The sequence below is a fragment of the Rattus rattus genome, chromosome 14, assembly GCF_011064425.1.
Source record: "Rattus rattus isolate New Zealand chromosome 14, Rrattus_CSIRO_v1, whole genome shotgun sequence".
Taxonomy (NCBI): Eukaryota; Metazoa; Chordata; class Mammalia; order Rodentia; family Muridae; genus Rattus; species Rattus rattus.
The window spans coordinates 81,488,821-81,505,187 of record NC_046167.1 but is presented as its reverse complement, the minus strand read 5'-3'; positions in this window follow the sequence as shown (position 1 = coordinate 81,505,187).

Below are 16,367 nucleotides of genomic sequence, written 5' to 3'. Positions count from 1 at the left end.
CTACACTGATTGGCCAGGGAGCCTCTGGAATCCACCTGTCCCTGCTAGAATTGAGGGCACACTGCAGTGCCTGGCTTCAATGGGTGCCGGGGATCCAGCAATATTGGCGGCATTTTGCCCCCGACCGCTCTCCCCGGTGCTCAACTTTAATGCCTTTTAAGATATCAGTTGCTCGTTCTGTAGACACACCCCACTGCAGTTGTGCATTTGTTCTAAGCTTAACAGCAACTTCTGTCGATCTTTTTATATCGCGAGTTTCGATGTGGACGTGTGTTGCCATCTTAGATGAGAAGTAAACATATTTGAAGATAATTCTTCCCTCCAGTACTGTTTGTTTACATAGACTGAGTGAAATGTTCATGGGAGAGGAGATCCCACGCATTCATTGGAATAGTTACTACGTTACACAAATCTAAACAGGGCTAAGATGTTGCCCAGACGTTTGTACTTCCTTAGTCTGTTGTCACGGTAGGTTGCTTTCTTGTCAGAGCACAAATAAACAAGGGCTAGGTTGTAATGAGCAACTAGAGTCTTATGTAGAAGGTAATGTCTCTCATGAACCAGACCGGGCGCCAAAAAGTCACTTCTCCCTCAGTTTCCCCATCTGCCCAGAACTTCTGTCGGAATGCCTGAGCCAGCCAACGGCCACAGCTGGAGGCTCCACTAGTGGGCGCCATTGAGCAGACTGTGAAATCTTCCATTGCTGTGCTGTTTCCAGTCCTGAAGTGCACACTTGGATTTTTTTTTAATTAATTTATTCATTACATTCTATTGCAGTCCCCATTCCCTTCTCCTCAGAGGAGGGGAGACACCACCTAGATACCAACCTGTTCTGGCACATCAAGTCCCATTAGGACGAAGCACATCCTCACCCACTGAGGCCAGAGAAGGCAACTCCAGCTAGAGGAAAGGGATCCAAAGGCAGACAACAGAGTCCAAGTCAGAGGCAGCCTCCACTCCAGTTATCAGGGGAACCACATAAAGGAAACATCCTCCTGAGTGAGGTAACCCAGACCCAGAAAGACATGCACGGTATGTACTCACTGATGGTGAATATTAGCCACAAAATACAGGATAACCATGCTACCTGCAACCACAGACCCACAGAAGCTAAGTCACAAGGAGGGCCAAGGGAGGATTCGTGAATCTCACTCAGAAGGGGGAGTAAAATAGACATAGGAGGTGGATGGAGAGAGGGAACTGGGTGGGAGGAAGGGGTTTGGGATCAGGTGTCCGGAGAGCAGGGTTGGGGTGAGAGGGCTGGGAGAGAGAAGGGAAATCGGGGTGTGGGGGGGCATCTCTGGGACAAGTCAGGGACTTGGGACAGGGGAGGTTCCTGGGAAGGATATGGGAGTGACCCTAGCTGAGACTCCTAGTAGCAGGGGGTGGAAGGGGGGGTAGGGAGCGTGGAGTGGCCACCTCCTGTAGGCAGACAGGACTTCCAGGGGAGTGAATGGGACAGCAACTCACCCACCAAACCTTTGACTCAAAAATTTCCTCTGCCTACAAATTGTGCAGGGATAAAGGTGGAGCAGAGACTTAGGCAATGGCCAACCAATGACTGGCCCAGCTTGAGACCCACCCAATGGAAGGAAGCCAACCCCTGACACTAGTAATGATAGTCTGCTATGACTGCAGACAGGAGCCAGCATGACTGTCCTCTGAGAGGCTTCGTCCAACAGCTGATGGAAACAGATGTGGAGACCCACAGCCGAGCATTAGGCAGAGCTCGGGGAGTCCTATAGAAGAGTAGAGGGAAGGATGGAGGGAGCTGGAGGGGTCAAGGACACCACAAGACCTGCAGAGTCAACTAACCTGGGACCAAGGGGGCTCCCAGAGACTGAACCACCAACCAAAGAGCATACAGGGGCTGCATCTGGGCCCTCGCACATGGGTAGCTCATTTGGATCTGAAATGACCCAGGGTTGTGAAAGTTGCTGGGATAGCCTGATCCATCAGCTCTTCTCGAGGTTCATGCTGGCCCGGCCCTCAGGTTGTGAATCCTACCCACAGTGGAAGCTTGCAGTTTTGACACTGGCTGTGTTGCCATTGAGATGGTTTATCCTTTGTGGGGAGAGCTGGCTCACACATGTTTCCCTTTAAGAAGGAAATTAACATATGGCTGTATATCAAAGGCAAGCGGTGGGCTTAAGCAGTTTTCACAGACCAGAGATAGGTAGGTAGGTAGATAGATGATTGATAGGTGATAGATCGATGGATAGATAGATAGATATGGGGGTAGCCTTGAGTTGTTTGAATTTAGAGCAGAAATCACATTTGGGAATCTTTAGTATTTCTGGCAAATCTCTGTACCCAGGAGCCCCTCAGTGCCTGGGGTTAGGCTACATAGCAGAGACAACCTTAAGGCAGATGTGGGTCCAAACAGGGCTCCCCAGATGCTCCTAACTTGCTTCTCGGAGCCCCCCTGGAAATGTCCTTCGTCTCCCCCTGCACTGGTATCTCACAATGTGCCAGGCCCTGAGCACCCCTGAGCACCTCATACACCGTCCCGGGCTTTGGGCTAAGGAGTCAGTCCACCTGGACTCAAGTCCAGCCCCACCCCCCTAGAACCTCGGTGGGGAAGAGACAGGTTATCCTCCACCTTCCTCTCCCCTGCTGAAGCTGGGGGCTAACAGCAGCGACTCATTCTCTTCCATCAGTGCTGTGATCTGGATCTGGAATGGCTCTTAAAAGTTCTCGTGTGGCTCTGTCCCCAGCAAACTGTTCTTGGGGAGAGGTGATGTTCAAAGGCCTTGTGGGTCATCGAGGGGTGCCCTTGATGGGGGACTCCAGGCTCTCTCTCTTTCTCTGGTTTTCACACCTCAGCCTTACTTTTCTTCCATACCATGCCTTACCACAGTCAGCGGACTGTGAGCTGCGACCCCCTTCCCCGGCAAACCTTTCTCCTCTGTAAGCTGATTCTCTCAGGTACTTTGTCACAGTAACAGAAAGTTTACCAACCAGTGAGCGCAGAACCCGGTCTGCAGAAGCAACCTGGGAATACTCACTGTCCTTCTTGGCAGCCATATATGTTCCTTTCCTGTACACCGATATTCAAAATAGAAATCTTTCTAAATGTTCAGTTTCACATAACAGCAACAAATTGTTAAAAAGTATAGAGGGGTGTGTGTGTGTGTGTGTGTGTGTGTGTGTGTGTGTGTGTGATTGACTGTTGTTTACGTTCTCAATTCCTGTGAGATGGATGTGTAAAATCAAAATTAAATAGCTATTTTAAAAAACCCTATGATATTCTTTTAAAATGCCATTTTTCCCTCGCTGCCTCTCTTCAACCTCTAATTTTAAAGATAAAAAGAAAACCAAGAAATTACTCCAGATAAAAGGCATTATCGTACTTCTTCTGTAGCCTTTTTTTTTTTTTTTAAGTAAAATGATGCTGTTTATAACTGACTGAATGGCCCTTTCAACTTTAATCTGGAGGAGATAATTAAGTTGCAATCACTTTTTTTTTTAAAGAAGGGAATAGTGAAGTGTTTGAGTTCGCACATAGGCAGACATGTGGCGGGTGTCGCTCAGAGCTAGGCCTAAGAACCAGGCAGTAATATAGTCATATGTGTGCCCATGACATGAATTCTCCTCTTGACATTGTTCAGAATTAACATATCGTAGCCTCTGCCAAAGGAGTCTCGAGGATGGGCTTGGCCTTCAAAGCCGTATGTATTCAGTTTGGTGCATTCCAAACCTGAGCGTAGGAGCCGAGGCTATAAATAGCGTGCCCAGTTGGACAACAGCGTTGCCATTGTGGTGAGATCATTTCCAGGAAAACATTAGAATGCCGCAATGGGAGTAACATCTGGCCGCCCGGCAGTCGCCTTTGATTTAGGCAGCTCCGTGGGCCGCTCCCTCACTAACTTGAGAGGCAGCAAATAGATGCAAAGCTCCCTTGATTAACAGCGTTTATCCCTGGCCTGTCTGATTCCGTTCCATCCCACAGCAAAGGAGCACAGTCTGTGGCTTGCAATGTTTGAGCTGGGATTTCTGAACTTCACAATGTAATATGCATTCAGCAGGAAACCGTGTGTCATATTTTGACTTGTGATCCTTTCCTGGGCTGGCACTCATGTGGCGTGGTACTTAATTGGAACCTTCCGTGAGTTAGGTGTGATATAGGCAGAAATAGTATTTGCAAGTTTTATAAAGTGTTTTTCTTTTTCTATGTGTGTGTGTGTGTGTGTGTGTGTGTGTGTGTGTGTGTGCACAGGGCCAGAGGGAGGCATCAGATTCCATTTGGAGCTGGAATCACAGGCAATTAAGAGCTAACTCATGTGGGTGCTGGAATCCAAATTCTGGACCTAAGAAAGAACAGTGTGATGGTTTGGATATGCTTGGCCTAGAGAGTGGCGCTATTGGGAGGAGGGGCCTTCTTGGAGTAGGTGTGGCCTTGTTGGAATAGGTGTGTCACTGTGGGCGTGGGTATAACTTTAGTTTTTTTTCTCAAACCTTACTCTTAATGATGGTTCTTAAATGCTTTAACCTTCCTTGTAACCCACTACCCACCAGAGGTAGTGGAAAAGAAAGGATACAGGGAGGTGGACCTGTTTAGAAAGGTTCTTTGGAGGAACTCTTGTCTGTGCTGTCTGGAAATCAACAGTTCAGTTCACAGGTCAGCAGGCAGCGGCAGCTTGATCCACTCGCAAACACCTCACTGATACACCAGCAGTCCAGTTGGGTAGAGTTGGGTTAATAACAGCAGTGACAGGACCTAGCAGAGCCAGCCAGGCCTCAGCCTCTGCTCCAGTCAGCAGGAGGGACAGCAGGAGAAGTTCTCAGCTGTGCCTCTCTCAGGGAAGTGAAGGTCAGGGAAGGTGTGAGACCCACAAGCCTTGCACAGCCAGCTGTACCAGCAAGCCAAGCTCTGCCTCCATCACTCTATGGAGTCCTATTGATCCCCTCCAAACATCACGTGTCTTCCACATGCCTTGCCTCAAGCGGGTCTCGCCTCAGCACGTGCATCCAATCAGTCCGAGTCCTCGGAGGCGGTAACAAACTGCAGCACAGCGCCAGAAGTGTTTTGGTGCGTTTCTCTCTATGGAGTCCTGACAAATGGAGCTCAACTATGCAGTGTAAGGTGGACCAATACATGCGTGTCATTAGCAAAGAATCCTTCATCACGTATCCTTTCATTTACTTGCTTTAGCAGAGCATCCTCTCTCCTGTGTCTGCTTCAGCAAAATGTTCCTTCACGAGTCTGTCTTAGCCTTTCACACCTGTGACCGCTTTAATGAAACGTTTCTTCACATGTTTGCCCCAGCAAAACAACATCCAACCAACTTCCAAAGAACCCTTAAGTTTCCACTTCACGTGGGCTTTAAGACCCTTGTCCTAGTTGCCTGGAAACCACTCATGCCTAGTGGCCTTCAGATGAAGATGTAGAACTCTCAGCTCCTCCTGCACCATGCCTGCCTGGATGCTGCCATGTTCCCACTTTGATGATAATGGACTGAACCTCTGAACCTGTAAGCCAGCCCCAATGCAATGTTGTCCTTATGAGTTGCCTTGGTCATGGTGTCTGTTCACAGCAGTAAACCCTAACTGAGACCCTCTCTCACAAACGAATTTAGAATAGTCACAAAGATAGCATGAGAAAAAAAGAAAGCAAACAAAGGACTAAGGACACTGAGAGAGATGGCAAAGGTAATCAAAACTGCCCCTCCCCCTCACCTCACAGCTTGCGATGTGACCCTGGTCTCTGCTGGAGACAATTCCATTTTGTGGAGTTTGATAGTCTGATAGCAAAAGGTTTTCAAGCCTCGCCCTTCTGCCTCCCCTCCCTTTTGGTCCATCTGCTTGACGAATCCAGTGAGAAACTGAGTCCTCCTGCTTGCAGCCGTGGCTGTGTCTGCCTGCAGCCCCTGGCATGAAGAGGGCTCCTCCATGCATCCCATCACTTTGACCGCTTGTACCTTGACCAGCCTGGCCAGTCTCCTCTCTCATCTATTTTTGTCCATCGTGAAAATGATCCACTAAATTTCTAAATCTTAGTTACTGCATTTCTAATTTCTAAACCTTCCAGGTGGCTCTTGGTACAAAAACAAACATGGAGAAACATGGAGACCAAGACCCAGAGAGAAATCCACACAGCTACGTGTCACAAACATGCAATGGGGATTATAAAAAGACATCCTTTACCATTATTGCTGGCAGCAATATGAATGTTAAATCTGTGTGGTAAATCAATCTACGTGGTAAACCCAGTGACTAAGACCCACACGGCTCGATCGCTCCTCCCAGAGCTCCCCCATGTTCCCTCAGGAGGCTCTGTCACTGAGCAGCCCTGCTCCTTTTTATCTTACGGGGAACCTCAGATTTTAGAGCTTCAGAGACTGAGTTGACTCAGCCTGAGCGACAGCCCTGCTGTGGTGGACTCCTCAGTGGGCCCCTGCTGAGGTAACAGCCCTTCAGGCTTCACCTGAAGCAGGGATTGTGCATCTCTCTTCCTCGAGTCCAGGAGGAGATCTGCTCGATCCCCAGAGCTGTAGAAAATCTGTTCAGACAAGCCCAAGCCACAGATCTGATCAGTCCCGTAGAAGCCATGAACAGGCATGGTCCCTCCATCATCCGAAATGGTTCCTCTACTGTACTCCATCTCTACCTGGTCCTCATACTATGGAAGCCTCCTTTCTAGTCCTGGTACCAGCTGGATGATGCTTACCTTTACTTCCTTCCTACCTGAGAAACCCAATTTGAGTGTAAAATTGGAAAAGAGGAGGATCCTTTTACAGAGGGGCTGTAGAGGGTACTGGGGAAGCTAAGGATCTACACCCCGGAATTGTCGATTCAGGGTGTTTCCCCTCAAACTTCGTGGCATGATTTTAGCAACGTAGGTGACCCCTCTCCCAGGGAGTTCTGTAAAAACCCGTTTGTATTGAACTGGCTAAGTTTATATGTTGGTTCTCCCATTGTCCTGCTCTGCGAACTTAACCAACTCACTCTGTATCCCATTATACATTCATTATCAAGGGTCGGGTTACCGACTCACACCGGGCCCTCAGACGCTCTCTGCGTGAATACGCCAAGGGAACGGCACCTGCTATTACCTGTCCTGAAACAGGAAACCTCGTTCTGTAGTGTGCTCTCCTGCCAGGCAGGTTTTACGACGCGATGTTCTAGGGTCCTCCTTGTGTGTTAGTATAAATTAAGGTTGTACACAACAACACTGTTTTTCAATTCAGAACAGCCACTCAGGCCCAGGTACTGAAGACCGATCTGTTTACACACACCAATGTCTCCCTCAGCTGACGGCACTTGAATGGAAGGCTGCAGGTCTTGCAAGGTCTGCAGCTGTGCAAAGGGTATGTAGCCCATGTCCAGGCTCTGGACATTCTCTGAGCCACCGTAAGTCACCTCATGAACTCCACCCCACCCTCTCCTGCTGTCAAGGACAGTACAGCTCTCCATGCCTTCCCACCACAATGGATTAACTCTTCAGAAAACAGGCACCAAGCCAGTCTATCCTCCATGAGGTTGTGTCTGCTGGTCATGGTGACCCAGCAGTAACCGATAGCACTTTTATTTATAACTCTCTAGGGGTTTTAACTCTACTCACAGTAGAGTTCTGGGCTAGCATCAACTCTGTTATACAATCCGAGTTAGCGCTACACTAACAAGTGTCCTCCTCCGGCCTCAGCCAATGCTGGGTTTGCAGAAGTGTGCCATGATGCTCACCTTTCAGTGACATTCTTTGTGGCCACGTGTGGCGTTAGCCTCGATGTGACTGTTCACACCACCCTAGGGCCACGCCTTTGGGGGAGGGGCCAGAGGTGGCATGGGTGTCTGAGAATGGCCCCGGAACTACCTTGACAGATTTGACAACCTGAGGTCAATCTCTTGGACCCACATGGTGGAATAAGAACTGGACAGACTCTAGCTGACCTTTGACCTCACTCCCACTGTTACATGTGTCCGCCTACTCGTACACACTGGCAGACAAATAACAAATGTAACGATTAGCTTTTAGAGAAATGATTCAATGTTAATCTCATCGACAAAAAGTAACTTTTCCTTTGTCTGGCTGTTAAACATTGTTTCTGACCTGGACTCACTTTAGATTCTCCGAAGTCTGGCGTGGCCCAGAAGCCCCAACTTCCCAATAGAACAGTTGAAAATCATCCAAAAAACTGCTGTTAACTCGAGATGGCAAACAGAGATAAGGAGATGAAACCTTTGTAGCTCATTCTGTGCTGGGGCAAAGCATGGTTGATCATCTCTAAGCGAAGCCTGCATTTTCTTTTAATGGCCGTTTAGAGGTGGAGTGTAAAAACGGAACGATAAAGCGGAGAAAGGTACGTGCTAGCTGCTCATAGAAACTGGCTGCTGCTGCTGCCTGACTAGATTGGATGGCACACATTGTAATCAGGAAGGTATTTATTAAGCACCCGCTGTATGCGGGCTTTGTACCAGGAGAGTCCAGATCCCTTCGTGTCCTGTGTAACCGCGTTCCAGGAAAGAGCTGTTGCTCTTTAGTGTGGCGATTCTCCGATGCCTCATTACTAACTTAGGGCAGCAGCTGGAGGAAAGGAGACCAGGGTTCAGGAAGAGCTCCGAGAATATGACCTTTGACCCCTGACAGTGTTCATGAATCCTGATGCAAAGGGGTGGGTCAACCAATCGGTGCGCAGAAGAGGAAGACCACACAGGGTTTCCCCGGGCCACATGAGGGGCTCGGGATTCCGTCCTGGTGGTGGTGGTGCCCTGGCTGTGTTTGAACAGAACACATCTGTGTCTACAGCTGTGGTTTTAAAAAGATGTCTCATAGGCTGTGAGAGGAGGAGACTAGAGAAAGCCAGAGACTGGGCAAGGCAGTGAGCAGGATGTGACGTCATTAACCTGGGCCTAGCAGTGGAGTCGAGGGCAGGGTGGGCAGTCGGAGGAATGCTTGTCTTTTTTGAGTCATACTCCCCTGCACCTTGTCGGTGACAGCCAAGCAAGAAGTGTCCAGACGGGAAGAGGGAGGCCACCATCCTCTGTAGTCTGCTGAGTACGAAGTGGAAGTGTCAATAGCCCACAGTGACACAGACTGAGCAGTGGTCCCCTGGGTGTAGCACCTGTAAAGGCATAGCGGCTGTTGGCTCCTCGTGCCCACTCTCAAAAGTCAGGGAAAGTTGTCTCCTTCCTTCTTTCCTGCCTCCCCATCCCCTGGCGTCTGTTCGCACAACTGGTGTCCGTATCTTTGCACAGAGGGTTCCCCGATGAGCTCAGAAAGCTACTCCCAAACATGTCCTAAGAAAAACTGTGTGTCCCTGACCTCGGTTCCCTCCCGTGACTTGACTCCTCCCTCTTGATCACATTTTAAAGCAAGTTTTCCCTCTGGATTTCCTATCCATGCTGGGAACAAACGGGTACCACATGTGGCAGCTCGGGAAGGAGGTGCCAGACCGTGTGAGGGAAGTTGTGGGGCAGCGGAAAGTATCCATGGCGACGTCATCCTGTTTAGCAAATACACTTAAGAGAGCTGATGCCGGCCGGGACAATCAAACATAACCTAGAGTAGACTTAGATGGGTCCAAGTTCGGAGCCATGAGTTTCCACTGCGGCACGGAGAGACAGAAATGGCATCCATAGATTTCGTGCCCAGAACATCGCCGCACTCCTGCGGTAGGCTTCACCAGGCCACGCCCATGTCAACTGTCTCAGCGTCTTCAGGAAGTAGCCGCAACTCGGGACAATATCGGATTTCAATCAGAAAATAATCCCCATGGCTTTTTCCCTGCAGGAAGTTGGAACATGCCTGGTTCACTGAATATTTCATCTTTATTAGTGTTTTATGTCTGCGTGGGGGGCAGGGGGGGTAAGGTAAGAACTTTAAGACAGAACCATTTTTAAGAGAAAGAAAGCCTTCTGTGTAAACCAAAAACACTCAGGTGATGTGACCAGCACTGATGAGAAGCTAAGTCCTTGAGCATATCCTCACCGGTGATGTGGTTCTCATGCTATTCATCAACCCCCCCCACCCCCTGTGTCCAGCGCCCTCTGCACGCTGTGGCTCAGGAGGAATTACCTGAAGTTTATGTCTCTTGACCAAACTTGGCCCAGGAGAAAAAGATCAAAAGCAATTGCGTGACGGCAGTTTCCTGGTGGAAAAAATGGAAGGGCTGTGTTAGGCCATTCAGAATGCTTGAATGGAGCACTATAAACCCAGTTGCTTATAAACAACAGGGATTTATTTCTTGCAGGCTGGAAGCTGGGTTTTCCAAGATCAAGGGGCTGGCAGATGTGGTGTCTGGTAAGCAGCTAGCTCCCGATTCCCAGAGTGGAGCCTTTTCACCATGACCTCACACGAGCCTCTCTTCCCATTCATGAGGGCTCCAGATTCACCGTCTAACCCCCTATGAAAGGCCCTGCTGCTTAACACCGTCATGCTGGGAGTGGGGTATACGTCGTTCAGACCTTAGCAACTTGCTCTCACGATGGCAAAATCAACACATTTCATTTTCCACACATAAGGAATAGCTAAGGAAATTAGAGGGTAACATATTTCCTTGAAGACTTGAACCTTGTGTCGCTCCCAAGTTACCTACCTAGTTTGTGTACTGCAAAGCTCTGAAGATGTGACAGGGCTTCTAAGTACAGTGAGCGGCCAGTCTGTAGAGATGTGTGTAGTTATAGCAACAAAGACCATGCTTCCCTGATTAGATGGCTTGTGGTTGTGTGTGGGTTGGGGGAGGGGCTTTTTCCTAGTAGCTTGTGTTAGATCTTCGGTAAGAACATTTCTGTTTGAGATAACTGTAAAAAGTTGTGGATTATCAAATTGCCCCGAAATTTCGTGATGTACAGGACTCTCCCCAGTTCAGCTGGGCCACCTACCGATGACAGTCACAGCTGAGCTGACTGACTGTTGATGGTTGTTTTAGAACAAGGCAGGTAAGGACAGGGGGTGGGGAGGTGGGGGATGGGAGGAAGTAGGGGAGGGGGTAGGGTGAAGTGTGATTCCCTCCCCTGAGAATCCTGCTAGCCATTTGTGGCCTCAGGATCTCTGAGTTATAGGTAGGGAAGGATTAGAGGAGGGGACGCTAGCTCCACAGCCATGGGAGAGACATCAGCCATGCTGGGTGCAGACCTTCCAATGTGGCTATTCAGGCTACCCTGCTGCCAGTGGCTCCTCCCCACTACTCCGTACGTGAAGCTAACAAAGTCTGCTTCCCCAGAGTGAGCATGGCTTAGATGGTGCCAAGGAAGGTAGACACTGTTTATATCTCCCCGAGGGAAGACATTTTTAGCAATACCACGGCTAACACGGTGCAGGATGTCCCCGAGGCTAGGGTTTTTCTGCGATTCAAACTGCTTTCTGGTCGCCTAGATATCCATTCTGAATTCTACAGTGTGCTAGGGGAAAACAACGTGCCTCCCACAGATCGCCGAGCAGCGATCATAAAGCAGTGTGTGATAAGCACTCAGCTGATATCTGAGATCATGGAGAGCCGGGGAACGCCAGCACCCTGCCCAGGACCGCCTGTGAGAAAAGACTGAAAGGCCCACTCTCTTTCTGGTGATTTTTGGAATTACTAGGACCAGAAAAGCGATTTTTTTTTAGTTAAGAACACTGAAAAAGGCTATTTGAGGTTGCCTCATGCGGAAGGACTTGAGGTGGGCTCATGTGGAAGGACAGGAGGGAGGCTCCTTGCAGCCAGGAACAAGACAAGGAAGCTTGTTCAGCTTCTCCCTGGCCTCCTCTGCTTGACCCTTGGAGGTGATTGTCCAGCCTGTCTCCTGTTAGCCTGCAGTTCAGTCTCCCAGCCCATGAGGGCGCTCTAACTCACCAGCGCACCTATGCTTGCTTAGCAAAGTCAAACAGCCTCCCCTTTGTGGCGGAAAATCAAACGAGTCTTGGTTTGGCTGAGGACATCTTCTGATCCATTTACCACCCCCAAGACCTCTCCTGTCCGGTCTTCATTTGCCAAGTTACAGAGAGAAGAGTCTCCGGTCTCCGATTCTGCCTTATTCCGCTCGGTCACGTGAAGGGGGCGCATGGGGTGGAGATGAAGGCAGGGGAGCCAGAGGCCACGTGGAGCAGGACATAACTCACTTTATCTCGGCAACGCAGGCGTTTGTGTTGAGAAGGGCATTCTTCCTCCCTAGGAAAGAACATCTGGAACATTCCTCCAAACGAGGTTCAAAACAATGACTTCAGATGAAGCAGACTCACTGGAGTAAACACAGCACAGAGGATCCCGTGAAGCTTGTGTGCGTGGACTCTGCCAGAGAGCAGACTCTGGGGCTGAAATTTCAGGTCAGCCCAGAGTTACACCCCCACTCTCTTGCAAAAGGCTCTGATCCCATGGGAGACTCCTGGGAAGGGCCCTAGGGAAGGTCTCAGTTGCTACCCAAGAGCAGAGAGGACCCCATGACAGACAGGGCACCTTCCGCCCTGTGGCCCTATTCCCTCCTCTCAGAAAGCCTGCATACTCGGCGGTCTGCCTTGCCCTGGACCAGACAAGGAAGTAAATCACGTTTGTTGATTAAAAATCAGCCTTTCTGGAATATAAATACTCCTTTCAAGTAGCCATTACTCTATCCGCAGAGCACGCAGAGTCTGCTCTGCGTCACTTTCCCATTCAAATGCAATTCTAACAGAATCCCAGCTACCCGGCAACATCTGCTCCAGATTTCTCTATGATTTATGTGACCATGTGGCCAACTGCATGTATGAATGCAGATTCTGAGAGGGTCCTTGTTCCTGGCACAAGGGAAAGTTAGGCATCCAGCTAAGCCATCCGGTTTGTTTCATGTCTTAGGACATCACACAGTCAACCAGATGTCCATATATCCAAGTTTGTTATTTCAGTCAGCGGCACATAATTGCTTCAGATGTATATGCTCCCAGGAATTAATTCTGAATAGAGTTTTCTGCGTAAGTCATCCCATGACAACTATGAGCAAGGGAGAAGCATCAGGTTCTATTAATTCCACTTGGCAGCTGGGAACTCTTGGTTATAACAAATCCAAGCAACTAGTACTCGCACATGTATGGACAAATACATCATGCATACACATACATATAAGTAATATACACATTCATACACATACACACATACATAAACATACAAGCACATATATGCAACTCACATATACTTATATACACATACATGCAAACATACATATTCACATGTACATACTAGTGCATGCACACACACAGATACACACACTCACATAAACTTGCTAACACATATATGCAATTCATACATACTTATACACACATATATGCACACAAACACAAACACACATCTTCACATGTATGCATGCAAATACTAATGCATGTACATACACAAATATACACACGCACATACATAAACATGCTAACACATATATGCAGCTCACAAATACTTACACATACATGCATGCACATACAAAGACTCATATATACTTATACACACACAGCACACATGCATACATGTATTTATTCTTCTTGGTGGATATGTTAATCTCAAACATAAAATTCGTGTCAATAAAATAAGAAAAGTGGCTCCCTGCTCTCTCGGGCTGTATCCCCATACCCACCCCTCATTCATTAGGATCTCAGTAGAGGTGTCACCTAGGAAAGGGACAGATAAGTGCCTGTTGTCACTCTCAATCATACTGAATCAGACCGGTTGCTCTCTCTGCCCTCCACACACACTACTGCACATATGAACACACACATACCAGGGCTTGAAAAGGGAGTCTGCCCTTCTGTCTTCAGCTGAGTGAGGACAATGTTCCTTCCCTTCAGAGGACACAGCATCCATGGCACCATCCTGGAAACAAAGTAGCCCTGTCCTGTAGCTGCCTCGAGCTGAGCTCCCAGCCATAGGGATTCTGTCATGTATCAAATCGCTCACACTCTAGTATGTCCTTAGAGAGGAACGTAAGTCTAAGACAAGACATTTTAATATTAGTTCTGTGCTGTCTAAAAAATTATTTTTTTTAAAGCAATGGGAGTTCTTGGAAGAATTTCAACCAGGGAACTAAAGAGAATGGAGTTGGAATTAAGACCCATACAGGAGCCAGGTGTGGTGGCTAGAGCTGCGATCCCTGTGCTCCAGGTTGGTGGCCAGAGCTGCGATCCCCATGCTCTGGAGGCAGAAGCAGGAGGACCTCAAGTTCTGAGAAAGGAAACGGAAGAAGGAACTAGGAGGGAAAGAGAAGAAATGGAAGAATGGAAAATAAAGAAGGAAAAGGGGGAGGAAACTTTTAGATTTGCGCTGGGGTTGTGAATGGAGAGTTCAGACCCAGGCTCAGCTAGCCTCTCACCGGCCCTTTGAATCAGGAAGAACTGCATTTTTTTGAGCCTCAGGTTTGTCAATAAAATGAAGATACCGATGTTCTCCTCTAGGCTCGTCGTGGGGGTTTCAATATAAATGGCTCCAATCATAAATGTGTAATGAGTGTCTGGCCCCCTTCTCTGTGTGTGAATGGGTTTCGTGGATGTGGTTGCGCAGGCTTGGAAGCAGGAAGGCCGAGGGGTTCAGCATCTTCCTGGAGAGAGATGGGTGAGCCTTGATTTAAAGAGAGAACGCTGTAGGTTACCGAGTGAGGCAGTGGGCAGGGCTGGGGACTGTCAGTGGACAGAACTGACATTAGGGTTGGGAAATTCAGGAAAGAGAGGGCATCTGGCATTGGTTCAGTGCAGAGGTCAGACACAGCAGCTACCTGAAGGTACAGCTGTCCCTGTAGCGCTCTCCCAATGGCCGTCCTTTGCTGACACCCTCTCCCTCTCTAAGTCCGATATTGGTGCAGCATACCCCAGCAGCCAACTGATTCCCGCCTGCCTCTTGCCAGTCACAGATAAGCTGGAGCCCCAGGCTTTTCAAACACTGTGTCCCTTTCTAACTCTCTACTTGGATTTTGCCTGTGCCCATTCAGGGGTGCAGGCTTTTCAAGCCTTGGCCACTGCACTAGAGAGGATCAGTCCTCTGGCAGCTAAAGGGGGCATTCGAGACCTGTACCTGGAATATGAAGTATGTGTTCAGTAAGCGGCTCAGAGCTGGTGTCCCCTGCCAAAGAAGGCTGACACAGGACTCAGAGCAGGGCAGCGGTAGGGGTGCTTGGTGAAGCAACACCTCTATTTCTGAACAATGTCTGTCATTGACACACAATAGCTTGTTTTCCCGGGGACCTCGGCCACCCAGCTGCCCGGACATAGCAGGGAAAACCAAAGGCAGTCGTTGCAGACCCTGCTAGGGCTGTGCACTGATTTTGTAATCATGTAGAGCAAACGACCTTAACCTTAGCGGGTGAACGACCCAGCGTGCTTTCCCCATAATAACCTCAGCGTTAGGAGTTGTGCGCAGAGACCAGCTTCTCGGGAAGGGTCTAGCCAGGCTAAAATCATGGCATCTGCTGTGACTGACCTCGCTGGAGCTCAGGCTCCTTCAGGATCTCTTGGATTCTTGTCAGAGTCCAGCTAGTGCTGGTGTGTGATTAAGACCTCAATCCCCCCCCCCAATCCCCATCCAGCCCTGCAGTACTCGCCATAGCAAGTTCATAGCACAGAGCCAGCAGGAGAGGGATTGGCCTGCTCTTGTTACGTCTGCAACGTTTTCCTGCTCTGTAAGGGAACTGAGGTGTGATATGGCACCTCCTATCTTTACATGACCTACGTTACGTAGTATCCCAGAGAAGGGCACCGCATAGATACAGACGCTCGGTCTCTCCTGGAATTCTGCCAACATGGTTTTCCCTTTGATTCCATTTCTGCACTTGAAAGAGAGAGGCTTGAGGCTGGAGAGATGGCTCAGTGGTTAGGAGCACTCACTGGCTGATCTCTCAGAGGTCAACTCCCAACAAGCACATGGTGGCTCTCAACCAGCCGTAACTACAGTCCCACAGGATCCCATGTTCTCTTCTGGTGTGCAGACACAAGTGCAGACGGAAATCCATACACATGAAATAATAAGTCTTTTTTAAAAAGGAAAGGAAAGAGAGAGGCTTGGGGCCAGCTGCTCTCGGCTTCCACTCTGCACTTTGGTTGTCTGTCCAGCTTCACTTTATGGTAATGGACTTGAGGTGTAAACATCCTGTCAATCAAACTACACCCCGACAATCGAGGAATCTCCGAGAAGAGTGCATGCTGAGGAGAGGAACAGCCAGGGGACAGCAGGCGGCTCTGCGTGAGGGGACAGTGTCTGGAGACTCCTTGGAACCATTGTACACATTCCGTTCTCCTGAGCAGCATGTGACTGCACTGCAGTGTACCCACAAGTCTGCTGTGGCCGAGGAAATGGGAATGAGTGCAAAGCCAGTGAGTGTGTGTGTGTGCATACATGTGTGTATTCATGTGTGTATTCATGTGTGTGTATGTATGTGTGTTTGCATGAGTATGTGTGTGTGTGCATACATGTGTGTTCCACGAGTGTGTGTATGTGTGCATGTGT